At 36.9% G+C, this 13918-nt stretch overlaps 1 pseudogene; it reads right to left on the bottom strand.

Annotated features, from left to right (window-relative positions):
- Nucleotides 1-39: 39 nt before the first annotated feature.
- Nucleotides 40-12392, bottom strand: LOC129398748 (UAP56-interacting factor-like; annotated as a pseudogene).
- Between the last annotated feature and the right edge of the window lie 1526 nt (nucleotides 12393-13918).

Below are 13918 nucleotides of genomic sequence, written 5' to 3'. Positions count from 1 at the left end.
ATTGTGAGGCCTCTCCAGCCATGTGAAACTTTGAGTCCATTAAACCTCTTTCCTTTATAAATTACCTACTCTCAGGTATGTCTTTATTAGCAGTGTGTGAACAGACTAATACAGTTACAAAGCAGCTTCCTCCTTTGTTGTTTGTCAGAGTGGCTCTTTGTTCCTTCAGGATCCTAAACTTCTCATTCAAAGTCATCTCTGTCTGTTTTCCAGCACAATTTATGTCAATTGAAGGGTTCCACTTTAGGAACTTTCGTTATGTCAGATTGCTTCCATTTTGTTATAAATGAAGATACAGCAGTATGAATTAATCCTGATTTCTGTGTTATTAGGCATTGCACTGCTCCAGGATCGTCCAAAGATAGAGTCAAAATTCCTCCGTTTGTGGTGAAAGTGAGACAGCCAGTGGGAAGGAGTCCATGGAAAAACTCCAACCGCAGGCGAACTGGGAGGAATGCACACTGGGGTGCCACCGAAGTTTCTGCCATTTGCAGTAGGGAGGAGCCTGGCCCCTCCTCTTCCTGTGTGGAACCTTGGATTCAAATAGCGAGGCAGGGAGCGCACTAGCTGCGATTCCGGCTTTGCCGAAAGTAACTGTTCCCCCTTTTCTCCTTTTTGCCCAATAAGTTCCATTTTTCTCACTCCGCAAATTGTGAGCCTAAATTTTTGTGGCCATGGGACAAGGACCACATCTTTAGCTGAACTAAAAAGAAGTCCTGCAACAAAAATCTGCCATTGATGAGTTCTCTTTCCTACTACGTTATCCAGCAGTTGCTGTTGTGTTCAACTGGGTCTGAACCTTCACGTCTCTTCTGAAATGAAAAGTTGCCTGACGCATGTGTTTCTGATGGCTTATTTCCATTCTTGGTAAAATTGGCTGGAATGTTTTTTTTTCTGTTTAGCTGGTTAGGTCCCTTGAGAACTGCAACTGGTTTTTTCTGCACTTCATATTTGTCCCAGAAGGTTTGCCTTCCTTTTTAACACTAGAAAATATCGTTCTATATTCCTGTCACCTAGAGATGGATGATTCATAGGATTAATTTCTTTGTGAATTCCAGTTGCTTTCCTAGATGCAAGGCCAGTGATAACTCCATAAAGCTGTCTCTTTCCAGGCATTACTCGTCCTCTGTGCTCAGACTAGTCTTACCAAAGCCAGAATTCTGTTGAATTCTCCATCATACGCTCATCCTGAATTGCCAGGCTCCAGTTAGAAAATTATGCTTCTTTCCTCCCTGTCAATTTAGTTTGATGATATCATCCAAAGACATACCAATTTTGTTGAGATTTTCATTGTTGCGGGCTTTCAGTGGCAGCAACGAGGTCACCATGCCTCCCACCAACCAGGTACCAAAATGGTTCATGGCTGGGGACGCCTCACTAGAACAGTCAGCAGAGAAGGCCACAGTTGGAGGCCTGCCACCTCCCACTCACGCACAAAGACTAGCTGCATCGTTGGAGGCCTGCCACCTCCCACTCGTGCACAAAGACTAGGAGTATGTAGGCATGCTGGCCCGGTTTAGTGGTATTTTAAAGATTGTTTCAAAATGAATGGAAGAAATGATACAGATACAACTAAATAGATCTAAAAGTTAGAGAAAGAGAAACATAGAAAGCAATTTTGTAAGAGGGCATTAATGGGCATTAGGTAGATTCCATGTCTTTGAAACTGTGAAAAGCTATTGTGAATAGTGCTGCAATGAACTTTCATATGCATGTGTCTTTATGGTAGAGTGATTTATTTATATTCCTTTGGATAGAGAAAAGCTTTATGGAATTCTTGTGTGGTCAAAAGCTGAGTGAGAGTCAATGAAATCATTCATAAAATTTTATTAAAATTAGCTTTACTATTGATAATACTCTAACACAAAGCAAAATTTAGTTTTCTCTTTTGAACAAGATTTTTGGATAGTATTAATGAGAGATAATAAAATTTTTGTTTACCTTTTGAGTCTTAATACAACACTATCAAATGTTGGGTGGACCAAAGGGAGTCCCTGCTGGTTCCCCAACATTAAAGAGCCCCAAACCAGTTTTCTATATTTACACCAGATTGGGGAAGTTTCAAAAATCAGAAGGCAAAAATTACAATGAGAAAGCTGATTAATAATTTCCTGGGGCAACGTGGAGACAGACTAATCAGATAAAGATTGACAAAAAGGCCCACATCCCTTGGCTTAACTCCTTGCTGGGAACCCAGAGGTTTTTTCACAAGAGAGGGTAAAATGGTCTGGGGGTGGAGTACAGAAGTTCCTGAGACTAGAGCATAAAATATAAGGATTGATAGGATTATAAAAGCTAAAATGTTTACAACACCCCTTCATGCTAAAAACTCTCAGTAAACTAGATATTGATGGAACATATCTCAAAATAATAAGAGCTATTTATGACAAACCCATAGCCAATATCATACTGAATGGGCAAAAGCTGGAAGCATTCCCTTTGAAAACCAGCACAAGACAAGGATGTCCTCTCTCACCACTCCTATTCAACAAAGTATTGGAAGTTCTGGCCAGGGCAATAAGGCAAGAGAAAGAAATAAGGGGTATTCAAATAGGAAGAGAGGAAGACAAATTGTCTCTGTTTGCAGATGACATGATTCTATATTTAGAGAACCCCATCATCTCAGTCTAAAAACTCCTTAAGCTGATAAGCAACTTCAGCAAAGTCTCAGGATACAAAATCAATGTGCAAAAATCACAAGCATTACTATACCAATATTAGACAAGCAGAGAGCCAAAACATGAGTGAACTCCCAATCACAATTGCTACATAGAGAATAAAATACATAGGAATACAGCTTACAAGGGAAGTGAAGGACCTCTTCAAGGAGAACTACAAACCACTGCTCAAGGAAATAAGAGAGAACATAAACAAATGGAAAAATAATTCCATGCTCATTGATAGGAAGAAGTGATACTGTGAAAATGGCCATACTGCCCAAAGTAATTTATAAATACTATTCACAGAACTAGAAAAAACTACTTTAAATTTCATATGGAACCAAAAAAGAGCCCATATAGTCAAGACAATCCTAAGCAAAAAGAACAACGCTGGAGGCATCACGCTACCTGACTTCAAACTATACTACAAGGCTACAGTAACCAAAACAGCATGGTACTGGTACCAAAACAGATATATAGACCAATGGAACAGAACAGAGGCCTCAGAAATAACACTACACATCTACAACCATCTGATCTTTGACAAACCTGACAAAAACAAGCAACAGAGAAAGGATTCCCTATTTAATAAATGGTCCTGGGAAAACTGGCTAGCCATATGCAGAAAATGGAAACTAGACTTCTTCCTTACACCTTATACAAAAATTAACTCAAGATGGATTAAAGACTTAAATGTAAAACCTAAAACTATAAAAACCCTAGAAGAAAACCTAAGCAATACCATTCAGGACATAGGCACAGGCAAAGATTTCATGACTAAAACACCAAAAGCAATTTCACCAGAAGCCAAAATTGACAAATGGAATCTAATTAAACTAAAGAGCTTCTGTTCAGCAAAAGAAACTATCATCAGAGTGAACAGGCAACCTACAGAATGAAAGAAAATGTTTGCAGTCTATCCATCTGACAAAGGGCTAACATCCAGAATCTACAAGGAACTTAAACAAATTTACAAGAAAAAAACAAACTGCCTCATCAAAAAGTGGGTGAAGGATATAAACAGACACTTCTCAAAAGAAGACATTTATGCAGCCAACAAACATATTAAAAAAAAGCTCATCATCACTGGTCATTAGAGAAATGCAAATCAAAACCACAATGAGATAATATCTCATGCCCATTAGAATACTGATCATTAAAAAGTCAAGAAACAACAGATGCTGGAGAGAATGTGGAGAAATAGGAACAGTTGTACACTGTTGGTGGGAGTATAAATTACTTCAACCATTGTAGAAGACAGTATGGTGATTCCTCAAGGATCTAAAACCAGAAATACCATTGTTAGGAGGTCTCCAACTCCTGACCTCAGGTGATCCGCCTGCCTCAGCCTCCCAAAGTGCTGGGATTACAGGCGTGAGCCACCATGTCCGGCGAATGTCACATTTTGACATGCCCAGGAACCTCTAGTTATTTGGAAATCTTTAGAAGAATTCACCCAATTTATACAGCTATTGCAGCCTGATGGCAAATCCCTGGCTTTGTTAGCCTCAAGGCTTTAAAAAAATCTGAGATTCTTTATTTAAAAGTTCCAAAAAAGCCAATTTTAAAAGAATCTATATGGCCAATCACTATTCTTGCTGCACTTTATGCAAATAATCAGGCCAAGCATAATGAGACTAAAATTCATTTTGCAAATAAATTGGTCCTACAATAATTTATCCTTGGTAGAATTACAGAAACTTAGAAAAAAATTGTTTCAGAAGAAAACTATTGTACACCCATGATTAGATTCTAGTCTTAACCATTGTTTTTATTACTTGCCTACAATTTGGACTAAATCCTAAATTATTTTCTGGCTACAAGAAGTCTCTAAAGACAAACCCGGTTTTAATTTTCTTCATGTTGTTTTTAGTTGGCTCCCTAATGGAATAGGTTCTTTGTTGTTGTTGTTCTGGCATACAAATTCTGTTTTTGATTGTAGTCCCTTGTGTGCATATTAATGTTATTTATCTCTCATTGTTTTACTTCATCCGAGAAAATCAAAATCATGGTACTCCAAAGACTAGAGATGATTCAAGAAAGCCTATGCATTTTTTCTCATCTGAAATCCCATTGGGCCTGATCTGTTTCCCATTGCCAGTGCACTGCTGCTAAAGCTGTACAATATCAAGCACCCTTCCTCTAAACTCAAAGACCATTGAAGAAGAGGACAGTGTGTGAGATTCTAAAAGCCCGATTAGAAAGCTGGAGTGTGGAGGTTATAGCAACTCCATCTTGAATTCTAATCTGCCATGTTGACATCTGATTAATCCCACTTCTACGAATGCCTTTAAGATTTCTGCCTTATCTACTATCTCTTGTATAAGAGCACCTACCATAAATCCTACCCTTAGGCAAATTCCTACATATTCCTGCTGAAGCATGTATATCCTTTCCCTATGGTGTATCAACCCTGGGTCTGGGGAGTAACAGTGAGGGGATCCTTTGTCTCACAGCCGCCTGAGACACAGCTTCTGTTTGTAAGCCCCTATTAAATGTTTCTCTTTGAGAAACTGTTTTGTCACTCTCTTTGTTCAGTGTCTCAGCTCCCTTGGCCTTTGGGGGTAGGTTTGCATAGACCTGCTCACTTACCACAGAGCAAGCTTACTCACAGCATGGTGGCTGGGTTGGAAGGGCAAGCAACACAAGAGAGAAAAAGCTAGGTAGAAGCTGTATCCTTTTTATATCCTAGCACTGGAAATCACATAGCATAATCTCTGCCATTTAATAGCAGTCACAAGCTCCCATCAAAATTCAAGTGGAGAAAACATTGATACCTATTAACAGTAGGAGATATGTCAATCACATTGTAAAATTTTTTTAAGTGGATGAAACGTGTATGTGTATTTGCTTTTTATTTTTTAAGATGGAGTCTTGCTCTGTCACCCAGGCTGGAGTGCAGTGGTGCAATCTTGGCTCACTGCAATCTCCACTTCCCAGTTCAAGTGATTCTCCTGCCTCAGCCTCCCGAGTAGCTGGGATTACAGGCACCCACCACCATGCCTGGCTAATTTTTTTGTGTTTTTTTAGTAGAGATGGGGTTTCAGCATGTTGGTCAGGCTGGTCTCAAACTCCTGACCTCAAATGATCCGCCTGCCTCAGCCTCCCAAAGTGCTGGGATTACAGGCATGAGCCACCGCACCTGGCTGTGTGTGCGTATTTGTATGTGTATTTGTGTATACATTTTTGGGAAATGCAATCTGCCACAAGAGGAAAGGAGGAATAAAGGAGCAAATAATAAATGGGATGAATGGAAATGGGAGTTTAAACCCACACATATCAATCATTACATTAAATACAAACAGATCAAACACTCCAATTAGAAGACACAGGCCAGGCGTGGTGACTCATGCCTGTAATCCTAGCACTTTGGGAGGCTGAGGTATGAGGACCAGTTGATCCCAGGAGGTTGAGACCAGCCTGGGCAACATAGTGAGATCCCATCTCTACAAAAAAAAAAGTAAAAATTAGCTGGGTGTGGTGGGGCAAACTTGTAGTCCCAGCTGCTTGCGAGGCTGAGGCAGAAGAATTGCTTGAGCCCAAGAGGTCAAGGATGCAGTGAGCTGTGATCATGCCACTGGGTGAAAGAGCTGACTCCACCCTGGGTGAAAGAGCTGAAATCCTATCTCTAAAATAAATACATACATAAAAATAAAAAAGAAGACAGATTGTCAAACTAATTGAAAAAGCAAGTGGTTATTTTTCAGAAACACATTGTCAAAAAAAGACAGATTGAAAGTAAAAGAAAATATATGCAACAGTGTTTGTGTTGCATATATATGTGTATATATAGATGAGAGATGAGACAGACACAGTCATAAATACATGCTGACAAGAATGAGCCTACAGAGAGAGAAGTCCTGAGAATGATAATTCAGTGGTGAGTAAACATTGAATATGTTTCCTGAGAAGCTTAAAAATAAGTGATACTATAGCTTCCAAGTACCGTATTTCATTTGTTTTCTTGTAATCAAGAAATTGAGTACTTAAGATCATACAGAACTACATGAGAGTCAGAAATGGAATCTACATTTCCAACTCTTAGTCAAATTGATTAGTACTTCAAAAAGAATTTATCAAGAGTCTACATGTCATAGTCACTGACAGATAAGATGCAGTTCCTACTCTAAATAAGCTTAAGGTATAGTATTTCTTCTACATATTGTTACAGTAGGTAGCTAGTCATGCATGAGTGGGGCAGGAGAGGGTTGCCCCCACCCACCAGAATGTCAGGTGACTATCAGGTGATGGTCACTCTGCTTCTCTAAAATAACAATTGGTCACAGCCAGCACCAGGGAGAGGCAGTTTCTCAACTGATAAAAACACCTGAAATTGATAATTGGCAGCTTTCAGGAACTGGGCGAATGAGCTCAAACATGCGCATTAAGAGTCAAAATGGCAGAGTATGACCTTCCAGGGGCATTCCACCAGAATTTGAAAGAAAGCCTCAGATAAGCATGCATAAAACTCCAGTAAACACACTGTGCATGCCCACATCCCAAGCACAAGCAGGGCACCATGCATGTGGGTGGCTCCCCATAACCCTTAATGGAAGGATGAAGGGAAAGGGGTGCAAGATGCCAGAAGTAGGCCAGCATATAAAATCCTAGGTTCAAGGTTAAACGAGGCACTTGACCTCCAAGATGCCTGCTTGGGTCTCTCCCAAGTGTGTTTTCCTTTCTTTCCTGTTCTAAAGCTTTTTAATAAACTTCTGCTCCTGCTCTGAAACTTGCCTCGGTCTCTTTTACTGCCTTATGCCCCTCAGTTGAATTCTTTCTTTCAAGGAGGCAAGAAATGAGATTGCTGCAGACCCATACAGATTTGCCACCAGTAACTCAGATATTCACCACCCCTAACAATATTATCCATTCAATTTATTTCTATTCAAATATCACATGCATCAACCAGCATGCCCAAACGGAAATAAGTCAATTAGAAAGTCATTAACTTTAGCTCAAACTTATACTTGCTTTTTTTGGTATTTTTTAACATTACATTTCACTACCAGAAAGCATTCCTGAATTGCATAAATAGGTATAACATATATTCAAAGCTTCAAGAAATATTTTCACAGAATCTAATTCTAACATGGCATTAGTCTTACATTAAAAGAAAATTACCCTTCAAACAAAATATAAATAGGACCACAATACAGTTTCCCAGAATAGGAGGGCTTAATTCTATAAAATTCTAGGCAATAGTCTTTTAAAAGAGGGAGAAATATTGATGGGGATGGGGAAGACAGAATAAATAAATTTTAACAAATGACTTCTGATAGTCTTTCATTTTCCTCAGAAATATAAATTTCAGCTCAATATCATCATAATAGCAAGTCCCTACTGACATCCTTTCTAAGCAAATCAAAATGAAAAGACACACTTATCTGAGCACTCTGGGCAACTCTACAGCTGAGATTATGAAATGAACAAAAAGACTATTTGTCCTCATGAACTGCTAAAATTCCAAACACTGAGGTAAATAAACTCTGATTTAATTCAAGAGCAGAGATTTTTAACTTATTTCCAATCGGCCCAAATAAATAGTCCTCATTAAAATACAAAGTACCTGGATTCTTCCTCTTGAGCCTTCTTTTCCAGCAGTAAAGGGAAAATGACAGACACCCTACCAAAACTTGCCCAGAAGGCCAAAACCTCAAATATGCCTTTGGAAGTATAACAGAGCTAACTTAAGTGCTAGGTTACCACATACCTCTTGCTCTAGTTTCCTATTAATTTTTAACAGTTATTGAACCCAATAAATGTATCACTATTTTCCCTCTTCATTTTCTGTTCTCTGTAAATCCCTCCCTCTTAGGGATTGCCACTACATTTTACTCACATTATTTTAATAATTTTCTTTATAGAAGTTGTTTGACCCCTATTGGCACCATTAGGGCATATTTTTCTTCTGCAATAAAATACTCAAGGTAACTTCTGAAGGGCTCTGCATTTGCAAATGCTTTCTTTCCTGAGACAACAAAAGATGAAAACTACAAATGTGATCACAGTAATGAGTAATAAAATACTCAAGCCCCACTTTCAGAATTTGGGGAGCACCAAATCTCCTACTAATCCTCCTCAACTAATTCACACGGTTACTTGAAATAGCTACAGAACAGAGTGTTAGTAGGATTTTACATGACAATAAAAGGACTATCTCCATAAAAGTACTGGATCTTTTTTGAGGTGATAGAGCATTTAAAAAGTGCAAACTTAAAGGAAACTATTGGTAAATTCAACTTAATTTTAAGGAAGTCTGATCAGCCAAATACTCCATAAAAAACTTGAAAACTATTAAGCTACTACCTTGCAAGACTTATGCTACAGATACAACTGATTAAGAATTATTAACTGGGATACATAAAATATTCCTAAAAAAGTAATGTCTAAAAATCTCAGGTGAATGAGAAAAAGTCTTAAACAGGTACTTAACAGACAATAGGACACAATCATAAGCTTATGGGAAAAGGCTTAATCTCATTATCAAAGAAATGCAAATTAAAATCATGGTGTGTATTTCATACCTATAAGGTTGGCAACAATTAAAAATTCCAAAAATAAGAGTTGGTTAGGAAGTGAATCACTCAGACTCAAGCCCTACTAAGGGAATATAAATTGGTACCACCACTTTGGAAAGCAACTGGACATTGTCTAATAAATGTGACAATATGAATAACTTTTGACCCAGCAATTCTTCTTCTAGAGAATAAAAATAAATGAATTACAACTACATGCAATAACCTGGATGAATCTTATAATGTCGTTAGAAACTAGTCATAAATACACATAAATAAATCTTTTAAATTTGTATTTGCTGAACTAAAACTATAGGCCACACTTTTGGAGTAAATCTTTAAACAAAGCAAGGAAAGGATTACTGAGAGTCTGGATTGTGGTGAAAAATTACATTAACAGAATGCAAGTAAGTAAATGAAAAAAATACATACCTATCAGGAGAACCTGCCCCCAAAATTTCAACGTAGGTTCTATTTTCCCTAAGTGTCGGCTGGTCTGAGAAATAAAGAGAAAGAGTACAAAGAGAGGAATTTACAGCTGGGCCTCCAGGGGTGATGTCACATATCAGCAGGACCGTGATGCCCCGAGCCACAAAACCAGCAAGTTTTTATTAAGGATTTCAAAAGGGGAGGGGGTGTACGAACAGGGAGTAGGTCACAAAGATCACATGCTTCAAAGGGCAAAAGGGAGAACAAGATCACATGCTTCTGAGGCCAATAAAGATCACAAGGCAAAGGGCAAAGCAAAGATCACAAGGCAAATGGCAAACTTAGAATTACTGATGAGGGTCTATGTTCCGCTGTGCATGTATTGTCTTGATAAACATCTTAAACAACAGAAAACAGGGTTCAAGAGCAGAAAACCGGTCTGACCTCAGATTTACCACAGCAGGATTTTTTCCCCATCCTAATAAGCCTGAGGGTACCGCAGGAGACCAGGGTGTATTTCAGTCCTTATCTCAACTGCGTAAGACAGACACTCCCAGAGTGGCCGTTTATAGACCTCCCCCTGGGAATGCAATTCTTTTCCTAGGGTCTTAATATTTAATATTCCTTGCTACGAGAAGAATTTAGCGATATCTCTCCTACTTACACGTCTGTTTATAAGCTCTCTGCAAGAAGAAAAATATGGCTCTATTCTGCCCAACCCCACAGGCAGTCAGACCTTGTGGTTGTCTTCCCTTGTTCCCTAAAATCGTGGTTATTCTTTTTCAAAGTGCACTGATTTCATATTGTTCAAACACACGTTTTGCAATCAATTTGTATAGTCAGATACAATTACAGTGGTCCTGAGGTGACGTACATCCTCAGCTTACCAAGATAAGAGGATTAAGAGATTAAAATAAGACAGGCGTAAGAAATTATAAGAGTATTATTTGGGAAGTGATAAATGTCCATGAAATCTTCACAATTTATGTTCAGAGATTGCAGTAAAGACAGGTGTAAGAAATTATAAAAGTATTAGTTTTGGGAACTGATATATGTCCATATTAAAATGAAATCTTCACAATTCATGTTCCTCTGCCGCGGCTCCAGCCGGTCCCTCCATTTGGGGTCCCTGACTTCCCACAACACATACCATGCAACAGTAAGCATAAGAAACCTAAAGTAGTAATGACTAAGATTATAAAATATATATATATCATATATCTATATGACAAGATCATAAAAATCATAAATCCAAATAATGGATTTTAAGATTTATGGGGCAAAAATTGACAGAATTAAAAGGAGAAATAGGAAAAATAACAATTCCATAACCATGAGTGAAGGTGTTTAAATCCCTTTTAACAATTGGTAGAAAACTTGGAAAAAATCAGTAAAGGCATAGATTTGAACACTATAATGACCTTACCCTAATCGCCTCAACAACTTCAAATGTACACGGCATGTTCAACAAGATAGGCCATAAGTTAGGCCATAAAATCTCGATACACGTAAAAATACTGAAATCATGTATCTCAATGAAATTAGAAATTAATAACATTAAGCCATCTAGAAAACTCCCAAATATTTGAAAATCAAACATATTTATAATGTCATGAGTCAAAAAGAAATCACACTGGAAATTAGGAAATACTTCAAACTGAATGATAAAGGAAGAATAATATAATTTTTAAAATTATAAAATGAAGCCAAAGCTAAAAAATTGATAAGCTACAACCTAGATTGATTAAATAAAAACAAGATAGGACACAAATAACAAATAACTCAAAATGAAAGTGGGCCTATTATTATAGATCCAACTGACATTAATTAGGGAATATTATGAACAATTTTATGCTAACTAATTTGGTAACTTACATGAAATCAATTACTTGAAAAAATTTGCTGAAGAATAAATGAGACCAAGAAACATAATAATTAATGACCAACTCAATAAATCAGGATTGGATCCTGGATTGGAAGTGAAATTGCTATAAGGGTCATTACTAGGACATTGGTGAAATTTGAATATGGACAGTATATGATTATTGTTACATCAGTGTTACATAGTTTGAATTTGGTATTTCATGATGGAAAGCAAAACTTTGATAATTGCTCCAGTATGTTACTGTACAGCTAAGATTAACTTTGGAATTCTATAGGATCAGAGGTTACAGACTATTTTTAAATTTGGAAACCTTTCAAGTAAAAGCTTTAGGATTTTTGCACTGTGAAACAACCTAGTGAAAATTTCAAAGTCCTTGTCACTTTGTGTTTTAGGATTCACAGAATACATGCTAATGGGATTATGAATCAAAGAAGTAGGACCAAATTGTTCATTCTTAGGTTTAGGGTCAAGAAATTTACAGTACAGTATCTTCTACTTCTGAGTAGAAAGATCTATGGCAGACGAATTCTCTAAGAACTAGAAAAGCAGGATTAAAAAGAACAGAAAAGCAAAACACTGGGAACAATTTAAATATCCAGTTGAATATTGGTTAAATAATTGCATGACATCTAATTATACAATAATATGCTATTAATCAAATTTGTTATTCTTGTCTTTAAAAATATGGGGAAATGCTTATAATGTGAAGGGGAGCATGATGCCATAGTAATTGTAAAATACAGGAAAATAATTGTTTTCATTTGGAAATATACCAAAATGTTAAGTAATTATGAGCGGCAAGATAGTTTTGTTTTTTCATTCTTGTTTTTGCTTTTTTCCTTCCCAATTTTCTAAAAAGAACCTGCTACTTTTGTAATCAGAAAAATGACACATTAAGAAAGGAGGGAGTTTATTTTATGCTGTTTAAAACATATATTACATATGTAAAACCATTCTATTGAGTCTGAATCTCTATTTTATTAGCAGGCTTTATTTAAGCATACCTACTAAGCTTACAGAAGTTCCATCTAAGTAAAATTAGTTAACTGATACTCTTTTTATGTAGCAATCATTAAATTTTTAAAAAGGTAAACCCTTTAAAATTACATCATATGTTTATCTCATTAAACAAGTTAGCAAGCCTAATTTAATCTTTCAGGAAAACTAAAGGCCATTATTCTGATATATTCACTGTATTGAACTATAAACCAGTGATGCCCTCTAGTGGTACTGATGGACGTACAGTTTACCTTCCCTGTTGGGATGTGTTTACCCTCGTCGGCTAAATTTACCAAGACTGTTGTTTCAGATGGCAGTACTTGTCTCCCACCTCAATACCAGCATCTAGATCCATGTTCTCAAAACATAATCAGCTTTTGAAGCATGCAGCAGCTCACGACCTACTCCAGACTTACCAAATCAGAATTTGCATTTTTAAAAGATCCCCACATGAAAAAATGAATAAAAGATCCCCAAATGATTAACATGCGCATTAAATTTTGAGAATATTGCTCTAGGCTACAAAGGAGAAATTTCTTCTGTCCTAACAATCACATGAAGCTGCTTGGTTTTTGCAGTTACCACTCCAGTTGTAACTGTTTTTCCACATAGACCTTCTCATCCCTTATTTCCATCTTGCCCTTTGTTTTTCCGTGTCTCTGGATCAGAAGGAAAAATTGTATAGAAAATGAGATAATGAAATCCTGTACATAAAATTCCAATGATTCCATGCTGAATCTTTTACACAGCAGAAGCAGGACATACAGCAGGCCTTCTGTATGTAAACCCTTTAAAATTACATCATATGTTTGATTATCTCATTCAACAACAGCAAGCCTAATTTAATCTTTCAGGAAAACTAAAGGCCATTATTCTGATATAGTCACTGTATTGAACTATAAACCAGTGATGCCCTCTGGAGGTACTGATGGATGTGCAGTTTACCTTCCCTGTTGGGATGTGTTTACCCTCCTTGTTGGTTAAATTTACCAAGACTTTGTGTTCCCCATCTGTGGATTCAACCAATTGTGGATCAAAAATGTTCGAGGGGAAAAAAAGATGACTGCATCTGTACTGAATATGTATACTTTTTTTCCTTCTCATTATTCCCTAATCAGCATAACAACTATTTACATAGCTATTTACATTGTATTCACTATTTACATAGCTACTTACATTGTATTCACAATTGTTAAAGCTATTTACATTGTATTCACAATTGTGAAAGCTATTTACATTGTATTCACAATAGTGAATACTATTTACATTCACAACTATAACATATAACATAGTATTCACAATAGTTACGTTCACAACTATTTACATAGTATTCACAATTGTAAATATTATTTTATAGCTATTTACATAGCTACATATTTACATAACTTTAAAATTTACATATTTACATAACTAAATACATTGTATTCACA

Source organism: Pan paniscus, chromosome 11, assembly GCF_029289425.2.
Source record: "Pan paniscus chromosome 11, NHGRI_mPanPan1-v2.0_pri, whole genome shotgun sequence".
NCBI classification, from domain to species: Eukaryota; Metazoa; Chordata; class Mammalia; order Primates; family Hominidae; genus Pan; species Pan paniscus.
Note: the sequence above shows the minus strand (reverse complement) of the source record. Positions and strands in the feature narration are given on the sequence as shown.